Raw genomic sequence first — 20,553 nt, 5'->3', positions numbered from 1 at the left:
CTGTAAGTGTCATTAATACCGTATCATCGGCATAGGAGAGCATTGGTATGCTCCTCCCATTAACCTTTGGAAAATCATGGCAGTGGTCCAACAGATATTTTTCCAGCCCATTAGTATAAACTAGGAACAAAAAGGGGGCTAAAATACATCCCTGACGGACGCCCTCAGTCGAGGGAATGGATTTAGTTTTCTCTCCCCCTGGCCCGAACCTTATGGCTACAGTGGTTGCTGCATGAAGTCTACGAAGCAAGTGAACCAAGGGCTCCTCGAAACCCATGGCCTCCATCATTTTCCACAACTTGCTTCGACAGACAGTGTCAAATGCACTAGAGAGATCCATGAAGGCAAGATGGATGGACGAATTCATTGCCTTCACGTATTTCCCTATAATCAGAGACAGGTTCAGGCACTGTTCAACAGTGCCTTTGCCTTTTCTGAACCCGTATTGGGAATCCACAATAAGGCCCACCGAGTCTGCCCAGGTTTCTAATCTGGCTAATATGACCCTGCCCAATATTTTACATGATGCATCGATGAGTGAGATTGGGCGATAGCACCGAGGATCAGATCTGTTGCCCTTCTTAAAAATCGGCACCACTACTGCCTCCTTCCATGAAGTTGGAATACGGCAAATGACAACTGCTCTAAATACGTTTAGCAAAAGAGGAGCCCAAATCTTAATGTTATGCTTAAAAAAGTCCAATGGGACTAGGTCAGGACCAGGAGCTTTTAGTGATATGCCTTTCAATAAAGCATCTTCCACTTCTTGTAAGGAAAGCGATAAACTTAGGGACAAAGAGGATTCAGAAACCACCAAATCCCTAGAGTCTCCTATTGGGGGTTCGTTGAGTGAAATTCTATGTGGATTAAAAATATCCCCGAAGTGTGATTCCCATGTTTCACATGCGATCTGCATCACCATGTTGTCCTTGCCATTGCTTATAAAAAGGGGACGATTAATCACTTCCCAGAAAAGCCTATTGTCTTTCAATTCTGAGGCCTTTTCTAGATCTTCCCAAGCTCTATTTTTAAGATCCAGCTTCCTTGTTCTAATGGCTTCTTTATAGGCCAATCTAGACACCCTAACCAATTCTATATTCCTAGGTTTTTGTTTTAATGCCACTTTCAGGGATTTATGTGCTGCCGAGCATGCAGCATCAAACCACCTGGGCCCTAACCTTTTATTTCTCCCAATTGGTTTTGAAAGCCGTTCGGCTACATGCCCACATAGTGACTCAAAATTCCCTATAACCTTTTCGGGGTTAGCTGTCGATGATAAACATGCGTCATATTCTTGGCTGTGTCCATGTATTATTTCATCCTCAAGACCTGCTGCGTCTATTTTGCCCCATTTAAGAGTGATACCTTGATTTCTGTTATACTTTATTGGTTGTTCCCAGACAGAATGTTTGGGTTTAACAGGACACAGGAGGGATAAGATCAAAGGGTTATGGTCACTGGCAGCGTTAACAACTACCTCCAGTTTGTCCACATAGTGAGAGTACCCACTGGAGATAATTGCAAAATCAATGAAACTTGTTATACCTCTACTTCCCTGGAAGGTTGGTATTGGAGCCAAATCTGGACCGACCCAGGGTTCTACTATGAATAAATCATTTAAAATAATGATATTATTTAAGGCATCTCCCTGGGGTGTGTGTTTAAAGTGAGTCAAGGGAAAGTCATAAGAGTCTCTTAAACCACACACCTTCGTGTCCCCATGGGTGCATAACGAGCAGTTAAAATCACCCACCCAGATGACAAAGAGTAGTGGTTGCTCGTGACGTGCCCTAGCTATGGCTTCCTCCAACTTCAACATAACAGTTATCTCATTGTTATCAAAGATATTATAATACCAATTAATTAGTAACAATGGTTCAGGGAACAAATTCACCACCATCAACACCTGAAACCATGGGGTGTCAACTATCTTAGTGATTACAGGTTTACACAGTTTCAACGAAATTGCTGTCATTAAACCACCCTTGGCCCTACCCGCCTGTGAAGGTACCGCTAGTGTGTTAAGGGCAAAAAAGCCCTCAATATTCTGCGCAGAACGGCTCCATGTTTCCTGGAGGCACAAAATGTCACAGACACCCACAAAATCTAACCATGCCTCATCCTCCAATCTTGAGGCAAGCCCAGCAATATTCCATGAAATTAGGCACATCCTTGATTCGCTTTGGTTCTTTCTGACTGACTCAGGTGATATTTCCGGGATTTGCACTAAAGTAGTTGTGCTTGATGCACTTTCTATATTAATACCAGCCTCCGGAGCATGGGGGTTAGAAGCGCGATCGTCACCCATGGGAGCGTTCTCCCATAAGTTATCGTTACAACTTTCCCCCTCCTCCCTTTGGCTGGGCTCTCCTACTATCAGGGCATTACCAGGGGAATTTTGTGATGGTCAGTCTTGCTCATCCATGCCCACAAGTGGATCAAAGCGGTTTCTCAAAGGAATATTATTTGGAAACCACCCAGCCACCTCCTGTGGGTAACCAAGCATGTTAGTGTTAGGAGCACCTTGCCACCAGTTAGGCTGGCTATAGCCATCAGGCCTATTTGTTGTCCGTCTAATATTATGGACAATAGTCCATGGATTTTCCTTAACATAGTGATCTCTTGGGGGGTAAAAAAAGGTAAGGGGTCTCAGGACTATTGTGTGATTAGCTTCATACGAAGACCGTGCACATAGGTGCTGTGCTGTGTGAGGATCAGCAAAAGTAACAACTATACAGTCACCTACCAGGGACTTAGGTGTAGGACCTATCCAGGGCACTCTTCTAACCATTAATACACTGCTTCTATGTTGAACAGGAAGCTGGGTATTAGAATTAAGCCAATAAATGACTTTGTTTCTCAATGAATGCTGGTTCTCCTGGGAGTGCTGGTCCAGCTCGGGAACTCCGGCTAATATAATGACATAAGGCCCCGCTTCTGGTGGAAGGTCAATAAAACCTCCACGAAAGTTGGGACGATTAGATGGCCGTTGAGAATTATAATTTTGCCTTGGGGGATTTTGTGCCGCAACTCGTGCGTTTGAGTTCTGCCTATGGGTCGGGTTAGGCAAAGGACATAATTTTGGTGCAGCAGAACTAGGAATAGAGTCAGTCTGATTTACAATGGTAGTCGTGCGGGGCTTCGGTGTGGGTTTTACTATTGGAGATGGCATAGAAATATTTGGAGGTAATTGTGGAGGTAATGGTAAGGATACTGGTTCTTTTACCTGAGGGGCTAATTTAATTTCGCTGGGATTTTTAGCTTCCATATCTTTCAAGCTCAAGGTAGCCAGGGTAACTATCGTCCTGTCCATTTCTAACAGATTGTTCTCTATGCGAGAAAGCCTCAATTCCAAAGGGGTTAATAGTTGTTTTAACGTTGCCCAGACCGTTTTTAGGAATTCTTCATCTCCCCCTCTATCACTTAAAGATCCACACACCTGCCCAACTTGATCATTCGTTCTATTTGTCTCTGGGGAGGCAACCATGATACTAACATCCGCTGAGATATTTAGATCTGGAGCGGCAGTCCCACCCAGAATACATGGGTCGGTTTTCGTGTTAACATCTTTTGACCCCAGAGAACCTAGAGCCCTTCTACTATTGAAAAATTGAGATCTAGCAATTTTCGCCTTTTTCTTCGCATGTATGGCCCTAGCAATACATTTCTTTTTATAAATTGCTGCTTTCCTAGCCCTACCTAAATTCGTTGATTGGTCAATTTTAGTTTTAGGGGGATACAAAGTGCCAGACATGCAAGTTGATGTGACGAAATCCTTAAATGGTTCCGATAGGGTGGGTAAAGGGATCGAAGGGGAAGTTAGAGAAGGAGTAGAAGGGGCTGGGTGGATGGCAGCCGTGATCAGCAAAGGCTGAGGACCTGCTATATGCTCAGGGGTACGTGCAGAGGCAATATTCCCCATGGAGGATTTTCTGGTACTAGCTAGGTGCTCAGATAGCCTTCGTGCGGCTTCGAGATCTAATGAGACCCTATGCTGCATTTTGTTAATTTCCTCATCTATGGCTAAATTAGTTTTGACAAGGAAATCGTCCAATGTCTGATTGGAGTTACTGGCGGCCATAAGGGTTTTACTCCGACTGCCCCGTGAGCACATTATACAGATTAATAAAAACCCAATAAATAATTAAATATTTAAGAAGTAGACACCAATAAGAACTGTATAATGCACCAACCAAGGGGCGTGGCCCAGCCCAGTCCTCGTAGTCCTCGAACGGCCTCAAACGGCCCAGTCTTTGCCCTGTCTTCGCCCGGGCTGCGTCCCGCGCTGCGGGAGAGCAAGCAGTGTTTATAGTGATTAAGAAAGGGCGTGGGGGCGGAGCTCCAGGGAGAGCGGACCGGAAGCTAACCACGGTCTAGCAGGGACACCTGGGTAAGGTAGTCCCTGCACGCTCGCAGCCCTGGGGTTCCAAAGTTCACCAAAGTCACCCCCACCGAGGGCGGGCAGAGTCGGCACCAGCAAGAGATCCCTCTGCGAAGCGGCACCCGCGAAGCGGGTGCGGCGATCAGCACAGCAGGAAACGGCAGGAAACAAACAGAAAAGTGAGCGCTGGTCCACGAGTGCGCTTAACAGCAAACGATGTGTCCCAAAGGTCAGGAGCAAGCCCAGGTGGTTTTAACTGCCTTCTGATGGGCGGGGGGCGGAGCTCCAGGGAGAGCGGACCGGAAGCTGACCACGGTCTAGCAGGGACACCTGGGTAAGGTAGTCCCTGCACGCTCGCAGCCCTGGGGTTCCAAAGTTCACCAAAGTCACCCCCACCGAGGGCGGGCAGAGTCAGCACCAGCAAGAGATCCCTCTGCGAAGCGGCACCCGCGAAGCGGGTGCGGCGAGCAGCACAGCAGGAAACGGCAGGAAACAAACAGAAAAGTGAGCGCTGGTCCACGAGTGCGCTTAACAGCAAACAATGTGTCCCAAAGGTCAGGAGCAAGCCCAGGTGGTTTTAACTGCCTTCTGATGGGCGGGGGGCGGAGCTCCAGGGAGAGCGGACCGGAAGCTGACCACGGTCTAGCAGGGACACCTGGGTAAGGTAGTCCCTGCACGCTCGCAGCCCTGGGGTTCCAAAGTTCACCAAAGTCACCCCCACCGAGGGCGGGCAGAGTCAGCACCAGCAAGAGATCCCTCTGCGAAGCGGCACCCGCGAAGCGGGTGCGGCGAGCAGCACAGCAGGAAACGGCAGGAAACAAACAGAAAAGTGAGCGCTGGTCCACGAGTGCGCTTAACAGCAAACGATGTGTCCCAAAGGTCAGGAGCAAGCCCAGGTGGTTTTAACTGCCTTCTGATGGGCGGGGGGCGGAGCTCCAGGGAGAGCGGACCGGAAGCTGACCACGGTCTAGCAGGGACACCTGGGTAAGGTAGTCCCTGCACGCTCGCAGCCCTGGGGTTCCAAAGTTCACCGAAGTCACCCCCACCGAGGGCGGGCAGAGTCAGCACCAGCAAGAGATCCCTCTGCGAAGCGGCACCCGCGAAGCGGGTGCGGCGAGCAGCACAGCAGGAAACGACAGGAAACAAACAGAAAAGTGAGCGCTGGTCCACGAGTGCGCTTAACAGCAAACGATGTGTCCTGGCGAATATCCCTCTCCAGAGCAAGTTGCACACTTGGACACCATTACAATCGTTTCAATGGAGCCAGCAAGAAACTATTTACAATTAGACAATAAATATACAAACAAATATATTATATAAATGATAGGAAACGTAGATAACCGAGTATGTTCATATCAATATTCCTAGCAACAGTGAGTCAAAAACACAAGGGCAGAGCCAATGACGTCTTTAAAGCTAGGTATGTCTGAGGACACCGAGGTGGAGAAAATACAATCCGCCTCTAAATCTCTTCTTCGAACTAAAACCAGGTTAATGTTTTGGCATGAATGAGTTTTGCTAATTGAAATAAGCAATTGATGGCAGTGATGCTTTTTTTCCTCTGGTTAAGGTGGTATCCAGGAAGAACAATGTGTTTACAGACAGAGATTCGTATTTGTATGGCTTCCTACAGAGCATCCAATGCATTTGAAACAATCCTATCTCCTGACCGAATTTATGAAGATTTGTTCCAGAGAGAGGAGATAGACTACTGTTATGTGACCTATATTCTGCACGCACACTAACTCTTTGTTTTTACTCTCTTTTGATAAATACATCTGATCCATCTGGCTCAACCTTGCCATCTCATCTGTAAAACGGAACTGAGTCATTGGTCATTAATATATTTATTTGTGTTACCACTGTTAGACGCTGCTGTCTCTGCAACAATATTTATTTACCATCGACAAATAAATGGGTAATATACACATTTCGTTATTTTTCATATTTAATGTTTTTGAATATATTTTTACTGGTTGACAAAGGATTGCCAACCATGCAAGTTGCATGGTCGTAAATAGCCTGCATGTTAATTTGGCACAAAAAACTGAGCACATTTAAAAAAAAACTTTCAAAAAAAATATTTTTTTCTGCTAAGTAAAAACATTGCAGTTAAACATATTACGGACTCGGTATATTGATTAAAAGCCAGAGGCCCAGTCTATGCTGTTCTCACTAGGCCTAATAAATGTATGTGCCAATTGAATGCTTTGCTCGCTGATGTTACGCTCATGTTACCTTCATGTATGTGGGGAACTGATACATGTGGATATCAGATAAAGTTGTCCTTTAAATACATGTGGTTATCATACATATATGTATTTCAGAAACATAATACTATTTACTTATTGAGTTCTTCATACACATTAGACCGTTAAATATGTGTGCCTTTCAGATGCAGGGACCTCTCAGAAGGGGAGACAGCCATGACAACGCGGGCTTTACACCGCGCTGCCATTACGATGCTGCCATTACAACGCAAGTCGTTACAACGACTTGCGCTGGATGGCGCTAGAGACTGAGGAATAGTAGATTTACTATTCCAACACCTTCCCTACTGTTGCGTAGGCTGGAGTTGGAATAGTAAATCATACAATTCCAAAATCCTGCGCCTACAGCGCAAGTCGTTGCGTTGTAATGGATGCGTCGAAATGGCAGCGCGGTGTAAAAGCCTGCGTTGTCATGATGTACATCCCTCAGAAGCGTGTGCCCATTATACTTCATGGTCAACTGATATGTACCCATGAGGTAAATATGACCATCACTCATAAACATGCTCATCAGCTACTGTGTGGCAGTATACAAGTGATTATTGGTATACTGTGGCCATATGTGGCTTGCGAAAATATAGCTGTCTGACATATATGCCTTTATTTCAACAATTAAAATACATCATTCGTGCATGACTGTCCAATGCATGTGCAGCTGCTTTAGGAAGAGTTGTCCATCAGATGAATTGTATCTTAATTTCATATATATAGGGCTTGCTAACATCGTTGAGGCGTTGAAGCGAACTCTTGGTTGCACTGATGTATACAGCCATGGAGCCATCAGACAAATGTGTAATTGCGGCACTTCTGTATGTCACCATCAGATTTGTTTGGGGGAGACAATTTCATTTTGCTTGCAAAGTTTTGAGAAGTTTTCAAATTTCACACTTCACAAAGATTGTAAAGTTTATCAACTTCGCATAACTTTACATGTGAAGGAAACTTATTGCAAAACAAAGTTTTACACCGAATTGTTAAAATGTTTGTGAAACAAATCTCAAAACAGAATTAATTTTTTGCTGAGAGATTTTTTTCACAAAGTCCAAATTTGCAGATGCAGATATTTTCCCTAGAAATGTACACTTTGCAGTCTTTACAATCTTGAGGAAGCTTATGCTGTTTTGTGAAAACTTCTGCATGACACTTTCTGCACCCCTACTTCAGATTTTTGGACAATTCTGAAATTATTCAATAATGTGACAGCATGTGAAAATCCGATGTTTTTACATCAGATAGGTGTTAATAAGGTGCTGCAGCTCTCCACTCTTCTCCGTCAGGCTAAAACACTGATCAGCTGGTACTGGTGATGATCATCATACATAGGTAAGGATGATTTCCACAGGCCATGCATAGAGCAGTGGATACTGAGGGGGATATTCACAAAGAAGTGGCGGTGAGAGGCGTTAGCCTCCTTGGCTTAATGCCTCTCACCGCCACTTCGGAAACGCCAGCTGCACCCTATTCACAAGAATGTGGTGCTGCCTGGTGTTATCCCCTGCGACGGATCTAAGTCTCACAACTTAACGACAAAACAGGCACCCTTGCACCAGAGGGCGAGGGTGTCTGCTGGCAGTGAGGTTTGTTAATGCACAGGAAGGTGTCCCTTCCTGTACATTAACAAACCGAAAATTCCAGTTTGCTTTTTCCATGTGTGCTGCTGCATGCAGCACACATGGAAAAAGCAACAAAACGAGCAGAAATAAAGCTTTTCTCGTTGTTTAGCCACCTGATTTTTCTAGGTCTTAAGTTTGGCGCTGCCACCTATAATCGTAGCCCATGATAATAGGCGGTAGCGTCAAACTCAATGGGTGTTGCGGTGGTACGTACCCGCAACACCCACTGCATGCCCCCTTTCACGCTATGTTTAGCGTGAAAGGGGCCCTGCTCTCAAATTTATTTATCTTTAAGTTCTTTATCTGAACTCAGATAAAACAGAAGTCCTCATTTTAGGTACCTCCCCCTCCGCATGGGACGACTCTTGGTGGCCAGAAGCCCTTGGAAAAGCACCCATCCCGACAGACCACGCACGGAACCTGGGCGTCATCCTGGATTCCTCACTTTCAATGAACAGACAAGTCAACGCCGTCTCCTCATCCTGCTTCAACATTCTTCGCATGCTCAAAAAAACATTTCGTTGGATCCCCACCGAAACTAGGAAAACGGTCACCCACGCTCTGGTCACGAGCCGACTGGACTATGGTAACACCCTCTACGCCGGGACTACCGCTAAACTCCAGAAAAGACTCCAACGAATCCAAAACGCCTCAGCCAGGCTCATATTAGACATCCCGCGTAAAGAACATATCTCTGGTCACCTGAAAAACCTCCACTGGCTTCCCGTCAATAAGAGGATCACTTTCCGGCTCCTAACCCACGCACACAAAGCACTCTACGAAATCGGACCAGAATGCCTCAACACACGACTGTCCTTCTACACCCCCTCCCGCCAGCTACGATCATCCAACCAAGCCCTTGCCACTGTACCTCGCATCAACAAAACCACCATGGGAGGTAGATCCTTCTCCTACCTGGCAGCTAAAACCTGGAACTCACTTCCCACTTACCTTCGCCTTACCCAGAACCACCTAGCATTCAGAAAGCAACTTAAAACGTGGATTTTCGACAAGTAATTCCCCACCCCCCTCAAGCGCCTTGAGACCCTCTGGGTATGTAGTGCGCTATACAAATTCTCTGACTTGACTTGACTTGACTCAAGGCAGCGTTAAGCTGAAAAAATTATACAGGGGTTCTGCCCAAATAACCCTCCAAAGCCTGGGCTAGGTACATCACAGAGATGAAAAAGTAGAACAAAAGAGATCTGGAAGGATGGATACAAAGAAACTTTTTTTCTCTCACAAGATATCTTTAATTACCTTGTGGTATACTGTTATTTATCAACCATTAAATTTCACAAATTTACAAACACAAATATGCGCATCACAGGACAAGGTGGCACACAACATAAGAAAAAATAAATACGTTATACGTTATACATTCTTATCTATATACATTATACAAGTACATTATATACATTACATGTAAACAAACATGATGTACCCTACAAAAAACAAAGAAAAATAATATAGAATCAACAATATTCACAAAACCTTTAAGTGATATAAAGCTACAAAGGAAGTCCTCTCAGCGCCTAAGTTATAAATTCTTTATACACAATAATACAAGAAAAGACGGCGCCAGCAATCAAGCACAAAAATCAATGTAAGGGGACTCCTTAGAATGGTGTCGACGCAGTCGCGGTCGCATTTCCGCCAAATATTTCTTTAGGCTTCATCAGGACACGGGTACTTAAAGGACCTGCCACCAGCACAGGTGATCCCCGGTAGGGGAGGCAATCTCCTAGCCTGTAGTACACATCCCCAATAAAAGGGAGCATCCGCTCGAATGTCCCAAGTAGCGTCAAGAGATTCACACAGGGTCAACAATGTATTTCGTTCTGCTCCTTTCCAAAAACAACCTCAGTGCACAAAGCCCCGGCACATCCAAACAATTGGCACACTCGGACCTGCACCCATCCGCGATGTCGGATCAAGGCAGCGTTAAGCCACTTTATGTGGCTTTAAGCCATGTTAAGTTGGTTAAAGCTGCCTTGAGAATAGGGCTCTGGCCCTATCACCACGGGAACGTCAAAAATGTTACGTTCCCGTGGCGATAGGGGCTTGTAAATATGCCTCTGAGTTCTAGCAATGAGAGTTAACCTCTCGAGATTATGCTCTTTCAGACTAAGCTGCCTCCTATTGCCCATCCTTTTGATTTCTGGAAGTATCGGGGAGGGCATTCAGTACAGGATACAAGCAAGCAGATGAATACTGTGAGGGTCCAGAGGACACCATTAATGGAGAATTTAACCTAGGCACTACAATTATACAGTTAAGCCACAGCACCCAAGGTACATCCCAGTGAGAATGGATACACTGTATAGTCAGCTATTACGCTGCTCACAACTGTACTAATCACCATGATATACCACACACAAACATTCAACAGACCACGTTAGAAACAGCATATCACACATATGAACCCAGCTCAGGGATGCCATTGAACAAGTAAGGGACTGTTTCTAATGCCATGTTATCATCCTACAAAATAATTATATTGAGAAAGCTCTCCCTCACACGGCTTAGACTCTAATATCACAAATCGACTGCTCACTAAACACAGCAGTGCCATCCAGTCAAAGACAGACTAGAACACAATACTCATAAAATATCACCAAAGGAGGAGTCAGCCTCCTGTACCTGATAAAACCCCAGAACCTCGTGCGGAAGAACCCCTCAGACATAATTAGATGGCCACATTAATGAAAGACAGAAACCTAAATGAATGTCATTAACATAGCAAACGTAGCATAACAAAGTATCAGTAAAGGCTTCCCATATGACAGCACAGACATGCAACTCTGTTTCAATGGACAACTTCTCTCTACTGCGGTCGAACGAACAAAGAAACATGGTAAATCGATGCATTTGATCTGCGGCATTTAGGTTAGTGGTACCTAAATGTGTAAATCTGCTTAGTCAGCAACAGTCCTTTTAAATCCATCTGAACAAGCACTGCTCTATTGGTGTGCAGGACTACAATTCACTTCACTTTTCTTTTAAAAGGCAGCTTATTCCTTACCCCTAGCATCAGCGGGGTCATAATTTAGTAGAATCGGACTCGCTGCCAGTCCGGGCATTTCCACATAGTGCAGACCTTGATGAAGGGTCATATTTTATGTCCATGTGAGTGCACCCTGTCCACTCCATCAAAACAAAAGGTTGCATTATCGGAATAAGTGTATTAACTAATGCACTCGCAGTATATAACCAACGCCACAAGAAGTATTTGGTGAAGTGCAGGGTGTAAACAGGAAGCTTTTAAACCAAAAGCCTGAAACTAACGCCAATTAGCAGGATAGTCTACAAAATGGCGGGCCTGCCATAGCCATTTAATTGCAGAGGCCTTCCATTTACGGTGGGAGGAAGCGATTTTCAACGAGATAAGAAACTCCACCAAATCCATGTAATGAGGACTCGCTCTGTCGACGCGCTACTTTCATGTTGTGCCACCATGTTATGCAAAGAGATGTTAAAGTAGTACCATGCTTCAGATTTGCTTAGTAGTAGTTGTGTTTGATGCACTTTTAATTCACGTACATGTTTCTGAAAATCATAGTCAAGACTGGAGGCAATTGAGACATTGACTCTCGTGAATTTGTGAGGGATGGTCTGGGAGGAGCTTGATTCTTTAAAATAACAGTAGTAGCCGAAGTAATATTAAGCACTGTTTTACTCCAGGTCACATCACACAGAGGTGTGCGAAGTTTGCATAATTTGCTTGTGCGTAATTATGCAAACATTCTCAAAAATAATGCATAAATGCGCAACATGAAAATGTCTCATTTAAGATGATATTTTAGCCAAAAATGCATTCTCACAGTTTGCATTTTAAAATGAGTGCAAAAAACACAAATGACACAATTGTCAGTTTCTGATCAGGTGCATCGTACCCGTGCTCCTGTGCCATAACTTTGCAATGTGGCCTAATGTGGGAAATTTTGTGCAACAACCGTAATACAAAATTCCTAAAACTAGAGAGATTCTGCTGGCGTGACAGAAATATCGCCTCGGTTTAATCACAACACTGACACATTGTCCCACTCTTAACCCGTAAGAAATCTAATATATGCTAAGAGAAGTACAATGACTGCACATTGCAGAAAGAAAACAGGGCCCAGAGAGCTCTTCTTAAAGTCCATTGCTACCATTACCTTCAGAAAGTGCAGATTGTCGTAGGCTGGATTTCTGGTTTGCAAAGAACAAGCTACGTCTTCTATGCCAGGAAATACCTGCACTTGCTTGCTGTGAAGGACAGTATCCTCCTCAACGCAAGGGATGCTTTTGGTCAAGTGCGTTCACGATTTGGTGCCTCGTTCATTGTTCATAGAATCTCTCTACAATCATTCAGCAATAACTTGAGGAGCCAGGGAAAGCATCTTCTCTTTTCTTAGGGCCTGATTAAGAGTTTGGCAGTGTAGGAGTGGACCGCCATGCTGGCGGCCCGCTCCTGCACTGCCTAACCTGTGGTCGCACCACCCGCCAGATTGTGAGTTTCCTCATGTCAGATGGGGTGTGCCACTGAAAATGGGTACTGCAATGGGAAAACCAAAAACAGTTCCTGCACTGCATGGACTGTAAAATCCAAGATGCAGGAACTGGAGTGCAAGCAGACAGGCGGGCACATGTTATGCACCACTGCACGCATCCCCATGCACATGGGCAACAGGGGGCCTTGTAGGGCACACTTTGTTTCAGGACCATCAGCATTTTCATGGAGGAAGACTACAGGCTCCTGTAGCCCACAGTCCTCAGCGCTGTCTCACGCGCTGACACCTTACTTCACCCACCTCAGCAGCCATCTTGAGCGAGGTAAGGGTGGCGGTCTAGTCGTTGAACCCCTCCCACCCTCCTCCCACTCCCTCATGTATAAGGGTAATGGCTTATCCCGTCCGTGCAGCGTGCGGGCGCAGCGGGCGCGCTGACGGCGCGCCGAAGGCGCGCCAAAGGCAAGCCCGTCTGCGCCCGTCCGCGCCGGGACCGGGCCGAGGGCCATACCCCCTGGCCGATTGCTTTGTGCCTCAGACCTATCTTACTCGCGAACAACTCTGTTAGAACTCAGACCATCGGCCGAATCGAGCTGTTCACGACGAGATCCCTCTAACGCTAGACACGACCTTGGTGCGACTTGCCCACACTGCAGCTATTCCATCCCTTTACATACAGCCATTGTGCATTCTAAACCCTCGACCATTATCAAAGAGCAATCATTTGTAATAGCACTCATCAATGCCCGCTCACTATGTAAACATAGCCAAGAAGTAGCCGACCTCATCACTGATAACAAACTTGACATTCTTTTTGTTACCGAAACCTGGACTAATGAGTCATCAGAGCCAGACTTAGTCACCGCGGTTCCTAGCGGTTATAAAGCCTATCGGCAGGACAGAGCTAGGAAACAAGGAGGTGGTCTAGCTATTATAGCCAGAGACCGCTTCACCGTCTCCATCACTCCCATTCCTTCTATCCATTGTGAAGCACTACAGTTTAGAATAAAGCTCTGCTCACTATCCAGTTTCAAGGGAGTATTGATTTATCGCCCCCCAGGGACAAAAACTGGTTTCCTTGCCAATCTTACTACAATGATGGAAACGTTAGCTATAGAAAACACGCTAACGGTCTTAGGAGACTTCAACTTCCATTTAGACCAGGCTGATCAAACAGACACAGCCTCTCTTATAGCGGACATGGCAACACTGGGGCTGAAACAATTAGTCGCCAAGGCCACGCATTTAGCGGGTCACACTCTAGACGCCATATTCTCCAACCTGGACGGCCTCCAAATAACGGACATCTGCCCAATGCCGTGGACTGATCACTACGCCATTTTTGGCAAAATTACCACTAATTCCCTACAAAACATGAAACCCGCCACAATAGTCCATGCCCCTTTTAAAGACTGGAAGAATATCAATCCAACTGAGCTGAAAATACAGTTGGACAATACCAGTCCATCGATCTCCACTGACCCCAACGTGGCCACACAACAATTTTACACCTGGATTGCTCAGGCCACCGAGAACACCGTTCCCATTAAAATATTGTCCAAGAATAGATCAAAACCGACTGCCCCATGGTATTCCAACGAGCTAAGACAGCAAAAGCAAATCAATAGGAACTTGGAAAGATGCTGGAGAAAAACTTATGATATAGCATGGAAGAAAGTCTATAAAGATGCTCTAGGACGTTATAAAGTCATGATCATTAAAGCAAAAAAGGTATATTATACCAACCAAATTGAGCATGCCAAAAATTCCAGTAAACGTCTTTATGAAATCACCAAGACATTGGCAGGAAATGCCCCCGACATTATCCCCCCTCCTTCCCAAGCTCTTTGCGAGGACTTGGCAAAATATTTTTTCACTAAGGTGGACGATATTTTTCAAGCCTTCACAACTAAATCATCTATGATGAACGTCGTTCCATCATGTCCACAGCAGACTACCGTCTTTACTAATTTTCAGAAATTGTCAGACGACCATATAACAAGTATAGTCTCTACAATTAAATCAGGTTCTGCCCTAGACCCCTGCCCTCTGTCAGTGCTACCACCAGTCTTGGAATCTATTATACCAACGCTGACACAAGTCTGCAACTCCATCCTGTCCTCAGGGAATTACCCCAATTTACTAAAGAATACTTTACTGAAACCCCTTTTAAAAAAACCTGGCCTCGACAATAATGAACTCAAAAACTACAGGCCTATAGCGAGTCTACCGTTTTTGGCCAAAGTGTCCGAAAAGGCTATGAATTCCCAACTCTCAGACTATATTAAGAAACATCGATTGTTGGATGACTCGCAGTATGGCTTTAGGAGATTTCCCGGGACTGAGACCGCCCTCATCAAGGCTGCTGACGACGTCAGAGCAATAAGGGATCAAGGTGGGACTGCTATTTTAGTCCTACTTGATCTGTCAGCAGCTTTCGACACGGTCGACCACAACACCTTGATCGATCGTGTCGGAAGGCTAGGCATTAGTCACTCTGCTAAAGATCTGCTTGCCTCCTTTCTTGCTAAGAGAACTCAAGCGGTCACCCTTGGACCGTTTCAGTCGGCTCAATTCACATTGCCATGCGGTGTCCCCCAAGGCTCATCCCTTAGTCCAACACTATTTAATATCTATGTGTCGGACCTTGCAACTGTCATCAGAGCATACGGGATGAGCCTAACATCTTATGCGGACGACACGCAGCTGGTTCTGGCCATTAAAGGTGATGGAAGACAGGTGGCCCACAATTTCAAAAACGGAATGACGGAAATAGGAGCATGGATGGCCACAAATTGTTTAAAACTCAACTCTGAGAAGACTGAGGTAGTCATCTTCGGTCCTCTTCTCCCAGAATGGCCATCAGGCTGGTGGCCACCGGCTTTTGGTTCACCCCCCATTCCAACCGCAAAGGTCAGGAATTTGGGAGTCATTTTCGACAATGGGCTCAGCTTTATGGACCATGCAAATAAAGTTGCTACAACGGCCCATTACAAATTAAAAATGATAAGGAAGATTAGCCCCAACCCAGAAGTACTAATTAAAACACTGGTATGTTCCTTAGTCTTGTCCTCATTAGACTACTGCAACGGACTCTTTCTTGACGCTCAGGCCAGGGTCATAAACAAGCTTCAGTCCATACAGAATGCGGCGGCACGCCTGCTCTCTGGAACTGCTAAATTTCACCCCATTTCAGAAACAATAAGACGATATCACTGGCTCACCATTAAAAATCGAATAAAGTTTAAGTCCTTATGCATAGTCTACAAAACCCTCAATAACCAAGGACCTCATACCCTAAAGGATCAACTAAAACCTTATATTCCCCGCAGACATCTTCGATCCTCGGAACAGCATCAACTAGTTGTTCCTCGATCAAAGACGGTGTCATGGGGTGATCGCCGTTTTCTTGTGGCCGCTCCTAAACTATGGAACACACTTCCTCAACACATTAAGATGAGTCCCTCTCTCCTCCAGTTCAGGAAACTTGTAAAGACATGGCTGTTCAACCAATGAAATTATCTGCACAACTAGGAAACAAATGAATGGTCTAGCGCCGAGACGCCTCAGGGTATTCGCCGCGCTCTATAAATGTCAAACATAAAATAAAATAAAATAAAATAAAATAAATAAATTACACTGCTGGCGGTCCTGAAATTTGTAAAAGGCATGGCGATGCAGCAGCAGCACCAGCAGCATATAACGTAGACCCTGACCGCCGTGCCACCACCAGGAAACAGCAGTTCCCTGGCGTTTGCAGTAATGCAATGGCAGCTCAATCGCCAAAGTCATAATTGGGCGGTCGGACCACCGGTGCAATTGCCATGCCCCCACCAATCTGGCGATCCTCGAACCATCAGACTTGCAATTTGGTTCTTGGTGATATAAGTTCAAATTCAGAGAGGGATGACCTCTTTCTTTCACTGGCCCCCTCTTCTGGAATTTCATGCCTTCTAAAATCAAGCACCTGCCACATTTTGCACTTTTAAGAAAGCACAAAACTTTCACATTTTCTAATTAATGTTATACCCACACCAACTGAAAGTGTGTACGTTAGTAACCATGTTAGCATACTAAAAGTCATTTATTCATTTACAGGATGAGCCAGGAACAAGAGCTGCTACCTCAAATATTGTCAAAAGTGGGTAATTTAGTAAACATGGTGTTAAGAACAGTATGCCATTGAAGTATAAAGCAATATTTTCCCCTCAGAAGAAGATATGTGAAACAAAGCAGGGAAGTTAGAAAGAATGGTGATACAGGTGAGAGTAGTGGTTGAAGATGCGATCAACCTGTTGGTCAGCGATCAGAACCTCGTTCTTGCCCGTTTTGTGTTTGCACCAAAGGTCCACGAGTACAGGATGATCATGTTCGAGAAAAGAGGGTCACCATTAGTAAGTTCATTGTGAAATCACAAACAGCTTGTGTATGCGAGGCATATGATCAGAAAGACAATCAAACGTCCTGACAAGAGTAGTGAAAAAGTGTCTGTAGATTTAAAAGAAGATGGTGGCATTGACTACTCCTGTGTGATGCAACCGGATTGTGACTGTTGTTTCGACTCATAATAGAGGCTGCTGTGCTCTGCTAAAGAGAGATTAGGAAGCCCTGGGCAGGCCTTAGCACTAGATGATTAGTCTGACTAGGCTGCCTATGCACCCTACTTACTGGACACAGCTGGTGGGTAGCCCAGCAGCTCGCATCTAACACCAACCAACAGGAATGGCTGGGAACATGCAGGGTGGCCATTCTGTGCTACCAACCAACAGGAATGGCTGGGAACATGCAGGGTGGGCACTCTGCTACAAACCAGCAGGAAGGGCTGGGAACCTGCAGGGTGGGCACTCTGTGCTAATTTACATTAGCAGACCGGGAAGAAAAGTAGAATCAACAGTCCATCCACCATTTATAACATATGCCCTGTTTCGTGTGGTAGTTCAAAACCTCAATTCTTGTCTGACTTGGAGAAAAATCGATAGTTTGTTTGTACCCTGTCTTATCTCAATCAATAAGTGCCAGCATTCCCCAGGCGAGAATGGTTCAGGAAACTCTTTAAGCATCAAATAATACCCATCTAGTCCAGAAGTCCAATTTCCAAGAATTGAAAGTCAAAACTAAAGATCGAGTTTCTGTGTTTTTTTAGGCAGATCTTATGGTAAGAAATGTCCATAGGAGGATTCAAGCATAAAATGTTAATGTTAAGAGTCATTTATTTAGCGCGCTGTCACCATGAGTTTCCTGGCGCTGATAGGATACTGAGATTGGACAGAAGGAGTTTAGTGGGGATGGGAGAAGAGCAAAGTTTTTAAGGATTTCCTAAAAGAAAGAAGGGAACAAGAAGTCTTGAGTGAAAGTGGGAGAGAATTCCACAGCTTAGGGGCCAGGTAAGAGAAACTGCGACCACCAGATTTAGTGAGTTTGAAACGGGGAACGACTAGGAGCTGGAGGTGAGTGGACCTCAGGGTGCGAGAGGGACAGTAAGGAGTGATCAGGGACTTCAGGAAAGCAGGGGAAGGGCCAGTGAGAGCCTTGAAGACCAGGCAGTGGACCTTAAAAGCTATTCTTTCACTGACTGGTAGCCAGTGGAGTTGATGTAATAGAGGTTGGGCCGACTGCCATCTGGGGATTTTGAATGCAAGTCTGGCAGCCTGGTTCTGAACAATCTGTAGCCTGGACAGCTGGGATTTGGGAAGGCCGTGATATATCGAGTTAGAGAAGTCCAGACGGGACATCACCAAGGCTATTAAGACTTGTAGCAAGGCTTCGGGAGTCAGGAGGTGGGCAACTTTCCGTATCCTGTATAGCTGGAACATACAGGAGGATGTTACTGCACTCACCTGGGCCTTAAGAGTGAGCCCAGAGTCAATAATGACTCCGAGGCTCTTTACACAGCCAGCAGGAGAGGGAGGTGTACCGAGCTCAATGGGCCAGTACTGGGGGCCCCAATAAGGGGCACTTCTCCCAGGGAGGAGAAGCTCAGTCTTGCCAGGGTTGAGCTTTAATTGATTTTGGTTCATCCAGTGCTGGATGTGTGTCATGGCCGTCTGAAAGTTGGTGACAGCGTCAGGGGAGGTGAGGGGGAAAATAATTTGCAAATCATCCGCGTAATTGAACACGGTGACATCCCACCTACCTAAAGAGTGAAGGAGGGGTTGAAGGTATAAATTAAAAAGATGGGGGGACAAGGAGGATCCCTGAGGGACCCCGCAAGATGACGAGACGCTGGTGGCGCTGAAAGGACCCAGACTGACTGCCTGAGATCTCCCCTCTAAAAAAGATTTAACCCAGGACAAAGCAGGCCCACAGACTCCGGCGGACTCGACACGGTGGAGTAAGATGTTATGGTCCACCGTGTCGAATGCCGCCGATAAGTCAAGTAGGACTAATGCCTGGGGTAGTCCTCTGTCGGCGTTGCTTCTGAGGTTGTCCAACACGGCAAGAATCACAGCCTCTGTAGAATGGGCTGGTCTGAAACCAGCCTGGTTGATTGCCAGGAAGTTGGACTCCTCAATGAATAGCGAGAGGCAAGTAGTGACATGTGCCTCCAAGATTTTAGACAAGAAGGGCAAGAGGGAGATGGGCCGATAGTTAGCGAGGACCGCTGGGTCCGCGCCGGGTTTCTTTAACAGGGGCACCAGTACGGCCTCCTTGAATGACTTGGGGACTATGCCAGAGTTGAGGGAAAAATTAAGTAAGTGTAGGATGCAATGTGGAAGGGTGTGACAGATGTCGCGAAGCACAGAGGGGGGACAGCAGTCCTTGGGGGAACCAGATTTCACACGGGTGGACAACTTGGCAAGGGAATCCGGATCGAGTGTGGGAAACCGGGACAAGGTGGGGGTATTGATGGGGGGGGATACTGCTGTGGCTAAAGAGGGGGAATGGGGAATAGAATTTTTAATTGTGGCGATCTTATCAATAAAAAAGGAGTTTAAAGCATTGCAAGACTCTGCAGAGGGAGGCAAATTCGGAAGTGTCCTGGCGTCTGATGTTAGTTCGCCAAGGACCTTGAAAATCTCTTTGGATTTGTTGGGAGCTGTTAAAATTCTCTCGGAGACGAAAGCAGACTTGGTTGTAATGATAGCTTTTTTATAGGCTTTCCGTGCAGACATGTACGCCTCCCTGTCGGAGCTAAGATAATTACGCCTCCATCTACGCTCCAGATGGCGCAACTCAAGATGTTGTTGTTTCAGGGCAGAGTTGTACCATTTATGGGCGTTGCTGAGGCGTGTTCGAGGGAAGCAGGACAAGGGTGCAAATAGGTCGCTAGCCGTCGTGAGCCAATGGGAGATGTTAGCGTCCATGATGTTAACGTCTGGGATGTCAATAGTTGGAGGCTGGGTCTCAGCAAGAGAGGAAAGGAAGGCAGATGAATCAAGGGCCTTCCATTTCCGAGCGGTCCCTCCCTCCAAAGGAGGAGGCCTAACCAGACCCTTTACAAGGATGGAAGACTCGATCAATGAATGATCGGACCAGACACAGGGGGAGATAATCGGACAAGAAAGCGACACCCCCTGTGTCCAGATGTGGTCTAGGATATGACCCCCGATGTGAGTAGGGGAGGAGACGTGCTGAGTCAGATTGAGGCTAAGGAGCGCCTCGAACAGTTCGATGGCATGAGGGCCAGCGTCAGCGTGATTAAACCAATAGTTAAAGTCTCCGAACATAGCAATGCGGGCTGAAGAAGTCATCAAGGCAGAGAGCTGCTCGCAAAGAGCGGCAGAGAACAGGGGCATGGGGGTAGGGGGACGGTATAGGATAATAAGGGTCAGAGCGCCAGCTTCAGTTGCCCGGCTGAT

This window comes from Lissotriton helveticus, chromosome 9 (assembly GCF_964261635.1).
Source record: "Lissotriton helveticus chromosome 9, aLisHel1.1, whole genome shotgun sequence".
Lineage (NCBI taxonomy): Eukaryota > Metazoa > Chordata > Amphibia > Caudata > Salamandridae > Lissotriton > Lissotriton helveticus.
Note: the sequence above shows the minus strand (reverse complement) of the source record.